This window comes from Squalius cephalus (genome assembly GCF_949319135.1).
Source record: "Squalius cephalus genome assembly, chromosome: 19".
In the NCBI taxonomy this organism is placed as follows: Eukaryota; Metazoa; Chordata; class Actinopteri; order Cypriniformes; family Leuciscidae; genus Squalius; species Squalius cephalus.
Genome location: NC_137140.1, coordinates 26,094,868 through 26,109,116, shown reverse-complemented (window position 1 = coordinate 26,109,116; position 14,249 = coordinate 26,094,868). Strand labels below are relative to the sequence as shown.

At 39.7% G+C, this 14,249-nt stretch overlaps 1 protein-coding gene across 8 annotated transcripts in view; it reads left to right on the top strand.

The window, feature by feature from the left end:
• vti1a (vesicle transport through interaction with t-SNAREs 1A) overlaps positions 1-14,249 on the top strand; it is a 144,814-nt gene that overhangs the window by 116,282 nt on the left and 14,283 nt on the right. The window lies entirely within an intron of this gene.

Genomic DNA, 14,249 nt, shown 5'->3' with positions numbered 1-14,249 from the left:
TTAATCATTGTACTTAGTGAGACAAAGATCAGTGGCAGGTGAAACAATGGCCACCATCTTAGTTTTCACGGGCTGTGACCAATTGCCTAACACAACTAGAAGCCCGAGGTCACACAGGACTGACACACATTTAGCATTTTATTAGTGTGTATCTGGATGGTGTTAGTTTTCCAAATGGCAGTTAGGGTTTACAGAGGAAAGCTGTGATTTCGTTTACTGATTCAGATGGGATCTAGTTTGGACTAAAGTGGGAGTGTCTTTTGACTAGATACAGTGGGGAGAACAAGTATTTGATACACTGCCGATTTTGCAGGTTTTCCTACTTACAAAGGCATGTAGAGGTCTGTAATTTTTATCATAGGTACACTTCAACTGTGAGAGACGGAATCTAAAACAAAAATCCAGAAAATCACATTGTATGATTTTTAAATAATTAATTTGCATTTTATTGCATGACATCAGTATTTGATCACCTACCAACCAGTAAGAATTCCGGCTCTCACAGACCTGTTAGTTTTTCTTTAAGAGGACCTCCTGATTTTCTGGATTTTTGTTTTAGATTCTGTCACTCACAGTTGAAGAGTACCTATGATAAAAATGACAGACTTCTACATGCTTTGTAAGTGGGAAAACCTGCAAAATCGGCAGTGTATCAAATACTTGTTCTCCCCACTGTATGTGCATCAAAAAAAATCTAAATCCACTGAAAAAAACAAGGCTTGTATATGTTAGGGATGCATTGATACTACAATGCCGATAAGCCAATAATTTCCATGTTATGGACAGTATTCAAATTCAATACTATTTTGTCTAAATACATTAAAAAATAAAACATTACAATTTTAATTTGTGAGGAAAAAAAAAACACAGATTGGATTCAGGCAGGATCAAAATCACAAAAAGTATCTGTAAATAAAATTAGTTTACCTGACATCCACAAGGAAAACTAGACTCATAAGAAAAGGGCTTTTTTCAAACAAGGTCATCCTCTTATGACATACAGTGCCATAAAACCAGAGAGCCATTTTTCAATAGATCTACAACCATCAGCTCGGCATTGGTGAGTACATACGCATTGAGCATTTGTGCAGTGTATCTTAATTGTTTCATTCTTAAATCTAAACTGCTCTTTACAATCAGCTCATTCTGGTACATTGATTGAAGGATTGATATTAGCACAGAGAATTTCAAGAGAACCAGAATGGAAAGAGTAAGAAACATACTGCAGATCATAGTCAGAATTCATGAATATTATACACTGTGTTTGCAGTGGTCCCACAATGTCCTGCTCAGTCATATCCTCAGTCAGATCACCTGATCTATAACCCTTTAATTCACTGAAAGGAAGTAAGAAAAATGGCATCTTCAGCTTCACTTCCATATCCATTCACACTGGAGGTTTTGTACATAAAAGCTTAATGAATGGACCTAAACGAAGCGCATGTCGGCTCGTGTTTTATCTCTCTTTGTGGCGGCCTGACATGAGGCGGCCCTGTCTTTGAAACTACCTCTGACACTGTCAGAGCTGACTCTCTCAGACTGACAGAGAAAGAGAGAGAGGCTGATCAGGCCCGTCTCTTTCGCTCTTTCCTGAAAAGCCTGTCAGCGCACTGTTTGATCGTAGCCCGGAAACAAGCCATCTATAGGAGCCAAGATTAACCCAGGGCATTAATCATACATACAAATGAAGCACAGGTAAGAAGTCTACGTCACCATCTGGTCGGTGTACATCAATACAAAACAACTTCTCACTACCAACTTCAACCACCAGAACGCTTAGTTTCTGAGAATTATGCATTTAAAGGTTTAACCTCTGCCCTTGGTAGCCGTGCTAGTGAAAATAAAATCCGGAGGAACGTGTTACAGCAGAAGACAATTGAGAGAGGTTAATTCAAATTGGACTCAAACTCTCCTCCCATCGGCTGTTTGTTTCATACTTTTAGTTTAAATTCTCAGAAAAGGATCCGATGTCTTGATTAGGTGGCCAGCACCAATGTTAGTAGATGGCCGATGCACAATAAATCCACTGTTATTTAATTCCCTGCTCCTTGCAGAAGCTTAGGCAGTCTTAACAAATTCATTGTTAACCGTCTGTGTGTGGGCGATGTGTATGTGTGTGTGAACAAGAGCAAGAGGTCATACAAAGACCTTTCTGTCATTCTGGAAATGTTTTGTCATGAGGATAAAAATGGGTTTTCGAACAAGACATGGCTGTTTATTGTGCCTCAATGCATTATTCGTTTAATTTGCGTAGTTACCTTGACTGTTTTTGCCGTATCTGTTCGGTAATTTATCACTAGCATCATTGGGATTGGCTTTATCTTCGTGTGTTTATATACTTGAGTGTATAACGCAAGTCTTTAGCAGCGGTAATGGAAAATAAGGAGAAGATGAAGGGCATCTTAACGTGCTCGCACGGCCACGGCTCCATCTGTTCGCTCTCTTTTAATTGTTGTAAAAGTGAAGACAGGAAAAGGGGGCGTGATTGTTCTCATCCTCTCCGCAGAGGTAGTTCCGTAACATTAAAGAAACAGCAGAGGAACCGTCCAGATTATCGGCATGTAAATAGTCTTATTTGGCTCCGGTCCCTGCTAATGAATGTCATTTACTTTTAAAAACCAGGATTAATTAACGCCCAGCGACCTCCTCTTCCTCCCCAAAGGGAATAAGTCTCAATTAGGCAGAGGATGGTGGCTAATATTTTCGTGGAAAATCTGAATATAACCGTATACGTACATATGCTTTGCTGACATGGAAAATAACCTTGCAATTAATTATGTCCCTAATTTAATATAGGACTCAGAAAAGTGTATTTTATTGAACGCTAAAAGATTCTCAGGGCTTTACTTCATAAAGACTTGCTGTTAGAAACTCATGACGATCGGTCTCGTCTCGTCTCTAGAGCGGGAGGCGTAAAAAAAAAAAGGTCTGCTTTTTCAAAATAAAGCCAGGAAAACAAACAAGAGCCTCAAATTAGATTTCCCAAAACATAACATTCTCTCTTATTAAATGCCCACTGTGGCTAAGAGCCTAAATAGAGACACTCTGCTTGTGCTCTGCCTTTTCTCACTGAGCCATGCTCTCCTCCATGGCCGTTTTAACTATAGTCTTTAACTAAACCAGCAGCCTGCCACACAGGCAAAATATGCAGCTCCAACTCCATGTGTAAGCCGAATTCACTCGGTCTGCCCTCCCATCAAACTTACTTCTAACTCTTGCTGCTTGCGTGGGAAGTCAGGCATTGAGGTACTTAACCCAAATGAAAGATCAGATAAGGATGAGGGCGATTTTGGCAGACGAAAGTGTGTTGAGGTGTATTACCCCCTCCTGAGCTCCCAAGGTTAACCGCTCAGATCGTTCCTTGCATGTATTCTCCTTCTGATTGGTCAATAATAGAATTTGCCACAATCTGCTTTAGTTATCTGGGATGTCAGTGCTCTGCAAACAAATGCTGCCTTAAAGGATTAGTTCAAAAAAAATGTTGCTGATAATTTACTCATGTCTTTCTTCAGTCAAAAAGAAATTAAGGTTTTTGAGAAAAAAAATTCCAGGATTTTTCTACACAGAATGGACTTCAATTGCAACCAACTATACCAATGTTCAAATATGGTTCAAATGTCCGTCTCAATGCAGCTTCAAAGTCTCTACACGATCCCAGTCGAGAAATAAGGGTCGTATCTTGCGAAACGATCGGTCATTTTCTAAAAAAAATTTTTTTTAAATTAAAAACAAATAAATATATATATATATATATATATATACACACTTTTTAACCACAAATGCTCGTCGTGTACCATCTCTGAGATGCGCCAGGCATTGCATCATCACGTTGGAAAGGTCACGCATCACGTCATCTATCTAAGTTATTTGTCTGTGTACTCCAGTTCAAAAAGGTAGGGAAGGGCGAAAAATGTCATCTCATTTTCTCCTCCAACTTCAAAATCGTCCGACATCTTTGTTTTAGTTTATTATTATTATTATTTAAAAAAATTTCCGTGATCTTTTCAACGTGATGACGTAATACGTGGCGTATCTCAGAGATGGTACAAGACGGGCATTTGTGGTTTAAAAGTATATATATATATATATATATATATATATATATATATATATATATATATATATATATATACTCACCTAAAGGATTATTAGGAACACCTGTTCAATTTCTCATTAATGCAATTATCTAATCAACCAATCACATGGCAGTTGCTTCAATGCATTTAGGGGTGTGGTCCTGGTCAAGGCAATCTCCTGAACTCCAAACTGAATGTCAGAATGGGAAAGAAAGGTGATTTAAGCAATTTTGAGCGGCGTGGCATGGTTGTTGGTGCCAGACGGGCCGGTCTGAGTATTTCACAATCTGCTCAGTTACTGGGATTTTCACGCACAACCATTTCTAGGGTTTACAAAGAATGGTGTGAAAAGGGAAAAACATCCAGTATGCGGCAGTCCTGTGGGCGAAAATGCCTTGTTGATGCTAGAGGTCAGAGGAGAATGGGCCGACTGATTCAAGCTGATAGAAGAGCAACTTTGACTGAAATAACCACTCGTTACAACCGAGGTATGCAGCAAAGCATTTGTGAAGCCACAACACGCACAATCTTGAGGCGGATGGGCTACAACAGCAGAAGACCCCACCGGGTACCACTCATCTCCACTACAAATAGGAAAAAGAGGCTACAATTTGCACGAGCTCACCAAAATTGGACAGCTGAATACTGGAAAAATGTTGCCTGGTCTGATGAGTCTCGATTTCTGTTGAGACATTCAGATGGTAGAGTCAGAATTTGGCGTAAACAGAATGAGAACATGGATCCATCATGCCTTGTTACCACTGTGCAGGCTGGTGGTGGTGGTGTAATGGTGTGGGGGATGTTTTCTTGGCACACTTTAGGCCCCTTAGTGCCAATTGGGCATCGTTTAAATGCCACGGCCTACCTGAGCATTGTTTCTGACCATGTCCATCCCTTTATGACCACCATGTACCCATCCTCTGATGGCTACTTCCAGCAGGATAATGCACCATGTCACAAAGCTCGAATCATTTCAAATTGGTTTCTTGAACATGACAATGAGTACACTGTACTAAAATAATGGCCCCCACAGTCACCAGATCTCAACCCAATAGAGCATCTTTGGGATGTGGTGGAACGGGAGCTTCATGCCCTGGATGTGCATCCCACAAATCTCCATCAACTGCAAGATGCTATCCTATCAATATGGGCCAACATTTCTAAAGAATGCTTTCAGCACCTTGTTGAATCAATGCCACGTAGAATTAAGGCAGTTCTGAAGGCGAAAGGGGGTCAAACACAGTATTAGTGTGGTGTTCCTAATAATCCTTTAGGTGAGTGTATATATATATGTATATATATATATATATATATATATATATATATATATATATATATATATATATATATATATATATATATATATATATATATATTTCTTTTTCTTTTTCTTTTTTTTTTTTTAGAAAATGACCGATCGTTTTGCTATATAAGACCCTTATTTCTCGACTGGGATCGTGTAGAGACTTTGAAGCTGCATTGAGACGGACATTTGAACCTTTTTTGAACATTGGAATAGTTGGTTGCCATTGAAGTTGGTTGCCATTCTGTGTAGAAAAATCCTGGAATGTTTTCCTCAAAAACATTAATTTCTTTTCGACTGAAGAAAGAAAGACATGGATATCTTGGATGACATCGGGGTGAGTAAATTACCAGCAACATTTCTTTTGAAAGTGAACTAATCCTGTTAATGATACATTAATTACCATATAGAGCCCAACATTGACTGCCCACTTTTTTAGCAGCCTTGGTTTCTGAAATATTGTTTGCATATTTTATTATTTTATAAAATTGTATTTATTTATTTATTTATTTAAAAAAAAAAATACTTCAATGAAACCTTAAAATAAACAAGCTCTGAAATGCTTGTTTGTTAAATCAAACTTTGATTTAAAGAAACAATGTATATGGAAATATGGGGGGAAAACAGCTTTTTTTTGTTGTTTATTGTAAAAGGGTTTGTATTGTAAAATTTGTATATAAAAATTGATTAATATTCAAATATTTAAATAGTTTAAGATTGTACAGGGATCATCTGCATTTTGATAGGAGTGGGCAGTCACTGCTGAGCTCTTTTGGCACAATTTCTTTTGCACTGGAAACAACAGCTACTCTGATTGGTGGATCTCTATTCAGGATTATAGGCTGTGTAGTTCTTTACTTCAAATATGGCAATTAAACACTTAAAAATAAAGTGAAAATAACACTGACTTCTACAGAAGTACACTACCGTTCAAACGTTTGGGGATAATACGATTTTTTTATTATTTTTTTGGAAGAAATTTATATTTTTACAGTACTTTTTGCCGTTTTTACTGCATTTTTGAGTCAATCTTACCAATTCATTTCTTTATGAAGAAAACTAATAGGGTTTTTACTTCCGGAATCTTGTTGTTGTGTTCTATAATCATAATAATGATATAATATATATAATATAATAAATATATAATAAACATAATATTTATCATGTAACCCAAGATTTGGGATTGTGTGCGTGTGTGCAAGTGTTTAAATGGCATTGCTTAGGGGCAGCCGTACACTCATAAATGTCAAGCCAGAAAGCTGACAACTGATAACTGTGAGAAACAGTCTGGCCACAGACAGAAATAGAGTGAATGATAAATATAAAGAGAAAGAATGACAAAGAGTGAGAGATGTAGAGAGGAGAAAATGGGCCCGTTTCCCCGCTCTACATGTTTTATAACAGAATTTGATGTGTTCTGTCTTATTCTAGTATAAGGCCTGTGTGTGTGTGTGAGAGAGTGTGAAATACCAGGTAAACTATGAACAGACAGTGTGGGGGAGATTGACACCATCAGTCTGTAAACAGACCTCACACCTTCATCTGATCCCTGTCTAGTTCTGTTCCTCTCTCATCTGGTTTATCAGGTTTTCAGACTAATTTTGATCATTTTCTGTGCCATGTTCTAGGTCCTGTTTACACCTGGCCACTTCATGTGTTTTTACTGATCGGATAGCTGTCTGATTTATTACATTTTATTTCAGATAATTATCATTATATACTTTATCATCAGCTAATTTCAAGCTCAAAGACCACAATAGGAGAGAGAGCGGCATCAGCACTGGTAAGATAATTTAGTCACAATACTTTTAATGAAGATGAGTGTTGAGTGTCTGCGACTTACTTTCAGTTTCATTTGTGGCAGTTTGTGCTTTGGATTGTTGAAGAGATAATCAGCTACTCATTTGCAGAATTATTATTGTTAGAATGATCATTTATTAAAATTAATCCATTAATTTTTTTTAATTAATATGTGTGTGTGTGTGTGTGTATATATATATATATATATATATATATATATATATATATATATATATATATATATATATATAATATATACATTTTTATGCATGTACAGTGGGGAGAATAAGTATTTGATACACTGCCTATTTTGAAAAAAGATTTTGATACACTGCCACTTACAAAGCATATAGAAGTCTGTAATTTTTATCATAGGTACTCTTCAACTGTGAGTGAAGGAATCTAAAATAAAAATCCAGAAAATCACATTGTATGATTTTTAAGTAATTAATTTGCATTTTATTGCATGACATAAGTATTTGATACATCAGAAAAGCAGATCTTGATTTTTGGTACAGAAACCTTTGTTTGCAATTAATCATACGTTTCCTGTAGTTCTTGACCAGGTTTGCACACACTGCAGCAGGGATTTTGGCCCACTCCTCCATACAGACCTTCTTCAGATCCTTCAGGTTTCGGGGCTGTCGCTGGGCAATACGGACTTTGAGCTCCCTCCAAAGATTTTCTATTGGGTTCAGGTCTGGAGACTGGCTAGGCCACTCCAGGACCTTGAGATGCTTCTTACGGAGCCACTCCTTAGTTGCCCTGGCTGTGTGTTTCGGGTCGTTGTCATGCTGGAAGACCCAGCCACGACCCATCTTCAATGCTCTTACTGAGGGAAGGAGGTTGTTGGCCAAGATCTCGCGATACATGGCCCCATCCATCCTCCCCTCATTACGGTGCAGTCGTCCTGTCCCCTTTGCAGAAAAGCATCCCCAAAGAATGATGTTTCCACCTCCATGCTTCACGGTTGGGATGGTGTTCTTGGGGTTGTACTCATCCTTCTTCTTCCTGCAAACACGGCGAGTGGAGTTTAGACCAAAAAGCTCTATTTTTGTCTCATCAGACCACATGATCTTCTCCCATTCCTCCTCTGGATCATTCAGATGGTCATTTGCAAACTTCAGACGGGCCTGGACATGCGCTGGCTTGAGCAGGGGGACCTTGCGTGTGCTGCAGGATTTTAATCCATGACGGCGTAGTGTGTTACTAATGGTTTTCATTGAGACTGTGGTCCCAGCTCTCTTCAGGTCATTGACCAGGTCCTGCCGTGTAGTTCTGGGCTGATCCCTCACCTTCCTCATGATCATTGATGCCCCACGAGGTGAGATCTTGCATGGTGCCCCAGACCGAGGGTGATTGAATGACCGTCATCTTGAACTTCTTCCATTTTCTAATAATTGCACCAACAGTTGTTGCATTCTCACCAAGCTGCTTGGCTATTGTCCTGTAACCCATCCCAGCCTTGTGCAGGTCTACAATTTTATCCCTGATGTCCTTACACAGCTCTCTGGTCTCGGCCATTGTGGAGAGGTTGGAGTGTGTGGACAGGTGTCTTTTATACAGGTAACGAGTTCAAACAGGTGCAGTTAATACAGGTAATGAGTGGAGAACAGGAGGGCTTCTTAAAGAAAAACTAACAGGTCTGTGAGAGCCGGAATTCTTACTGGTTGGTAGGTGATCATATACTTATGTCATGCAATAAAATGCAAATTAATTATTTAAAAATCATACAATGTGATTTTCTGGATTCTTGTTTTAGATTCCGTCTCTCACAGTTCAAGTGTACCTATGATAAAAATTACAGACCTCTACATGCTTTGTAAGTAGAAAAACCTGCGAAATCGGCAGTGTATCAAATACTTGTTCTCCCCACTGTATATGTACTTCTGTTCCACTCTGGGTTACTCATGAAACTTCCCGTTGCAGTACTTCCAATATTGTTGGCTCTTCTATGATAAATTGCTTGTGGTGTTTCTCATTTGTAAGTCCCTTTGGATAAATGTGCCTGCTAAATGATTATATGTAAATCAAAAGTTACATGCATGCATGCTTGTTTGTGAGCAGGTTATGTAGTAATGTAGTCAGTTGACTCCGGCTCAAGCACCAGCACCATTTGGGTGGAAAGAGGGTAACAGTGAGCACCCTCTGACCTCTGGGTTCAGGCTGCTAGGTGGGTTTCACACCTTGCTTTATGAAGCTCTTTGGACTTTTAAAAGCTTTTTCGGGGATCCAGGGAGTGTGTGTGCATGTGTTGTAGCTGGCAGACAGTAGGTGTCAGGGCATGGAGAGGCAAGGGCAGAGGTACACTATTAAATAAATAAGTGGTGCTGGGGCAGGCGGGTCCTCTGGCTAGGGGCCAGTCAGGTAATTTTCCCCTCAGTGAAGTGAGGTTGGGCATTTTTGAGACAGAGGGAGAAAGAAAGAAAGAGAGAGGGCCTGCCGGCAGCCGGCCTGTCTGTCTGTGCATTCTGCTTCTCGCCGCATACCAGGGGCACCATTTCCCGCCTGGAGACAGACAAGCTCGAGGATCTGATTGGCCGACCGCCAGAGTGCGCTCACAAAGGCTCCTTTGACTGCAGGTCAGTTGGTTAACCAAGCAGTGGAGAGGGAAAGAAACCCCTCTTAGCCAGTCTGCATCCCCCTTTTTCTTTTCTTTTTCTTCTCTTTCAGACCCTCTCACTAAATGGGGCATCTGTGCATTTGGCAGAGAGCAGCGAGGTAGTATATGTACCTGTTGGTTACTCAGGCATTTTTACTTGTGTGTTGGAGGGAAAAAGCACTGTCTAAGCCCTGTGGGTTTGGAATTCTTTGGCTGCTTGAGAGCAAACAGCAGGGTTGAGCCGTGGTTCGTACAGGGGTGAAGGGTCACGGATGAACTTGACCGTGTGTGGACTTAGAGAGCGATTTAAAAGGATGGCCAGTATTTTAGGCAGTATTTTATTCACTACACATAAAATAGATCCTGGTGGATGGATGGATGGATGGATGGATGGATGGATAGATGGATGGATGCCGTCTTCAGGAGAGGAGGGAGCATGGCAGGAAACAGCTGATCACATCTGACAAACATGCCTGCTGAAGTGTAAAGCTACCGTAGTCAGTCTCTCTCTCTCTCCCTCCATTACTCTCTTATGCAAGCTCTGCCTCTCTCTCCCATGTGTAAAAGGCACTTTGCATATGTGTGATGCTTTAAATGCTGCATTGTTAGCAGCCATTTCTTAGCCCCTGTGTGACCTGAGAGCCGTGGGTGTGTTTGATCACAGGGCACAAGTTGTAATGGAACTAAACAGTATTCTTTAAGCCAGCAGAACAGAGGGGATCCACAGAGCCCACAGCTGCCAAGGAATAATTGCAATATAGGACGGTCAGTGAACCCCTGGAGAAAAAAGATGATGACCTCGCAGTTGTGTTTGGATGTGCAATCAGTTTGCCTTCAGCATCACAATTATTTGCGTGCTGTATGTTCCCGAGGAATACGTCCAAGCCTTTCTCTGATCCTGTGCCATTTCTAGCATTGAGTTGGAGGTGTTCATTGAGTAGCTCATATGCCCCGCCCAGTATGGTCCCACATGACCTCCTGAAATTTCCTGATCCGCGTTTGGATGATTTGTGTCCATTAGCTGAATCTGAATTGATTTGGGGAGGGAAAGAGCCCATAAGCTGCCATGTTCTTCAGGTGCTCCATACAGTACATGATGGGTGACGATTTATCCATAGAAATCATGAATTTATGTAAATTAAAGTAATTAAAATGTTGTAGTTTATATACATTAAAATGTGCAACTCTAATATCTAAAATATTTAATTTCATAGTCATCCAGAATTGTAAAGTCATGTAAATAATTTATTGATCTTTAATGTTTTGTTTTGTAATTTTCTGCTTTTGTTTTTTAATTATTTTAGTTTTACTTTTCTTTTTTAATATTTACCACATATAAAGTGATCTATGACTACTGCATACATAATTAATGTATTGTAAAGTGGTAGAACCAGTTGACTAGGTCCAGCCTGTACTTAAGAACAGTGCAAATCACAATGTAGGGGAATGCTGCGTGTTTTTGTATTGGTTTTAGGTGTGTGCATGTGTGTTCTTCTCCTCTTCAGTCTGCCTAAGATACTACAGGGAGTAGATGTGTGCAGAAAGGAAAATGCCCATGTAAGCTAAAAGATCCTGGACAGCAGGGCACTGAGAAAATGACAGAAAAAAAGAGAGAGAAGTGAAAAAACAACAACTGCACAAACAAGGCTGAAGTTGGTGTTTGTTTCAGAGAGAAGGTGCTGAAAAGGGGGACTGTCTGTCACAGCCCTCCATTCCCTTTCTCTCTCTCAAAGCATTGAGATTCAGACCTCTGCTCTTCTTTTCTTCCCCTCACTATGTGGATACACTCACACACACTCAGAACCAGCCGCGGAGGAGGGAAAAAAAACCCTAGTGCTTGACTTTGGTATAAATTATTGATTTTCATTCCCTTATAAATTTTCCATAGTGTCCCACTATGATATGCTGGCTGTATGTTTATGGAAAGAGAGCCATTCTATCACAGAGCAGACTTGCTTAAGCTGAGAAGAAGAAGAAAAAAAGACAGGCTCACAGAGCGGGGACCACAAACATTGACAAGCGGGTTCATCTTTGCTTTTTTTTGCGTGAACATGATTAATATGCTTCTCGTTTACATAAGAAGTACAATCAGTTTCAAGCACATCCATATTTTTTCACAGATATGGATTTCCTCCTTGACACTAGTTTGCGGTGCAGTCCCTCGGCAGCACGGGCGCCCCCTGACCTGTAACCTGTCGGGTCACAGGAACTGGAAGACTAGGCGCACTTTGACAGCTCAGCGCGCACGCCGCCCACCTCTCCATCTCCCGCTCAGGAGTTTTATAGCAGAACAGCAATCCTCGTCAATTAATTCACACAGCTGTCAGTGAGCTTAGAGGACTCTCTCAACCCCTCCTGTGTTTTCTTCTGTCTCTCTCTCTCTCTACCTCTTTTCCTCTTTCGTGGCATAGATTTTCTGGAGTTTTCCTCAGCCTGACCCTTGGAGGCTGCAGGGCCTGATTAGTCAGATTTAGTGCTGAGTCTATTGATCGGAGCCTCCAGGGCAATAACCAAATGGAGCCGGTGCAACAAGTCAATAGCGCTGTTATTGCACCAAACCGATGGCCTGCGCTTCAATCAGTACTGCGGGGGGAGAGCGGCAAGTCATCATGAGTGAATTAGTGTCACTCAGGAACCCCCTTCTCATCGAGCCCTCTGTCCATCCCCAGGTGCTCTTTCCTTCGTTTCCTCTCCCTCTCTCTCTGCCTCTCTCTTTCTCCGGTAGTCTGCTCCAGTCCAGGGACGAGTTTCTTCTACACGTTTTGTAAGAGGAAGAGAAGGGTCTGCAATTTTAATGGAACGGCATGGATTATTTAAAGTGACTAAACCCCCTGTTGTAGTGTCAAGTGGAAAGATGTCGGATGACACTGTGGTTTCTGAAGCTCTGCTGCAGGAGCTTGTGAGGAAGATTCTCCGCAGCATGAGCTGGTGTTGAACCGGTGTAGAAATGGGCAGTTTATTTGACAGCAGACTGAGTTTAAAGATCAGTCATTCTCACCACTGGAATTTTTTATTCCAGTATCACTACTTGAGTTTGTATTATGAGTTGGGAAGTCGCAATTATGTTGTCAGGTGAGCTCAAATCACTTAAGCCGGAGCAAGATGGCGATGTACCTTTTCTACAAAAAAAAGCAAGTTTTTTTTTTTTAAAGGGGTTTTATTATGCTTTTTCACTTTTTCAACTGTATTTAGTGTGTAATGTTGCTGTTTGAGCATAAAAAAAGATCTGCAGGGTTACAAAGCTCATGGTCCACTCCAAAAGGAGATATTTTGTTTAACAGAATCCACTTTTCAAGAACTACAACTTTTTCCGGATCTTATGAAGTCATAATGTTCCTCATTTAAATAATCTCTGCCCACGTAATCCGCAAAAAAGTTGGCGAGGCCTGGTAGTGTGTTGTCACTGTTTTTTCCACTCCTGAAAAAGTTTGTCCTAAGGCTGACGAACTTGAGTGGTTAATTTATTTTGAACACTGTTTCTGAACATTATAACCTCAGCGTTTGTCTGTGAAATGCACATTTTATAGAGCTTCTAGAAGAGAGGATGATGCAGGCTATAAGCACAAAATCTTCTCCTGAATGATTAAAATTATTTTTTTTTAAATTATGAAACCAATGGTGCATTTAAGTCAAGTTTGAAAGATGGCACAGTTAAACGCACATTAATGCCACCACAATGCCATAATTATAAGGGGGAAACTTGGGTTTTTCATTGCTGTGTCAGTGAAAAAACAGGATGGATGCAGTGGCTCTAGTTGACTGTAAATTTGTTGAAATGTATGAAAATACTATTTTATTTTATTTACTATAACATTGACATTTCAGTACAAAATACAATATAATTGTACAATTATGATAGAACATAATAAATTGTTTATTTATTTATTCATAAATTGATTTAAATTATGTGCATTCTTTGTTCATCAATTTGTAGAAGTAGAGTTACAAAAATAAAGTGCTTTATTTATTTATTTATTTTTGTTGAAAAAGTATTTGCCATTTCGCTTTAACCAAAGTGATTTGAAAGCTCCTGACATCATAATTATGAACTTCTCAGGAAGACTTCAAAATTTCCTCCTGGAAAATCCTATAGACCATAACTAGCACCAAAACTATCGTACAGACCAGCTGTGGCCAATTGCATAAACTTAGCCACTATGTTAAGTCTTAAGAACTAATTTGACCAACTAGAATTTTTTCAAGGGATAATCAGTCATATACTTTTCTGATTCAAGTTAGACTGATCTACCTTTTTATTTAACTGACTTTAAAAAGTTAGGACCTGTCTTGAACTAACCACCCAAAACTCCATAGTAACATTCTAATGCCCACAACTTCATAGCAACACTATGGCAACCTATATAGCATAATGGCACCACTCTCATTTTATTCAGAAAATGTAAAAATGTCATTTATCTTTAATGTTTCGATCCATGGCAATCTCCAAATGTCAGGCCTCCCTCCATTT